This window comes from Orycteropus afer, unplaced genomic scaffold, assembly GCF_000298275.1.
Source record: "Orycteropus afer afer isolate SDZICR_OR568_19922 unplaced genomic scaffold, OryAfe1.0 scaffold00689, whole genome shotgun sequence".
Taxonomy (NCBI): domain Eukaryota; kingdom Metazoa; phylum Chordata; class Mammalia; order Tubulidentata; family Orycteropodidae; genus Orycteropus; species Orycteropus afer.
Window position 1 is genome coordinate 531,142 of NW_006922276.1, and position 1,078 is coordinate 532,219.

The following is a 1,078-nucleotide window of genomic DNA, read 5'->3' on the forward strand; positions in this document are numbered from 1 at the left end:
AAGAGAGAGATGCAGGAATAGAAGGGAGTATGTCTTGCTACATAGCCTCTGCAGGTGATCAATTAAGAAATAGTTTCATTGCACATATACACAGATGAGGAGCTCTGGTAGCATAGTGGCTAAGAACCTTGACTGCTAACCAGAAGGCTGGCGGTTCAAACCCACCAGCCACTCCTCGGAAGGAAGAAGGGGCAATTTACTTCCGTAGAGATACCGCCTGGGAAACCCAAGGAGGGGTCGCTATGAGCACACAACAACAACAATACACAGATGGCTATAAATACAGTTGAACCTTGAACAATGTGGGGGGTTAGAGGTGATGGCCGCCCACAGTCAAAAGTCCACACATAACTTTCGACTCCCCATAAACTTAACTACGGATAACCTACTGTTGCCTGGAAGCCTTACTGAGAACGTTAACGGTGGATTCACACAGTTTTTAGATTTTCGTAGGAAGATACACTTGCGAGACAGGTAAGTGTATTAACTGCGCGGCATAAGGATCATACACTGTTCGTGACGTGGAAGTGGGTCATTCTCGTGGTGTTCACGTTGATGAGGCTGAGGAAGAGGAGGGGACTTGGCCGGGCCGTCTCGGGGGTGGTGGAGGTGGAGGACATGGAAGGGGAGGCAGACAGGCTGGCACACTGGGTGGAAACTTACATCGTAATTTCTGTCTGACTGGTTTGCTTTTTCATTTCTCTGAAACTGTTCCTCTGTGGCACCAACTCTTTTTCCACGTTGGCTTTAGTTTCAGTGCCCGTATCATAGAAAGGTCCGAGTCATAAAACAAGTCAAAAGCAGCCTGAACCAGCGGAACCTTTGCCTGGTGGTCTAATGCCACTTTGCTTCTGGCTCTGTTTCTTCTCCGTCTTCCTCAGCGTTCGCAGCGGGGCCCGAGCCCTCAGCCCATCGGGTCATCTTCTGTTCATTCCTCTGGTGTGGTGTCTGTTAGTCTTGAATTTCTCCAAGACCCAGATCTTGAAAAACGTCCGCATATAAGTGGGTCCACTCAGTTCAGACCCATGTTGTTCAAAGATCAACTGTATGTATATAGAGAGACATTCTAGATACAGAT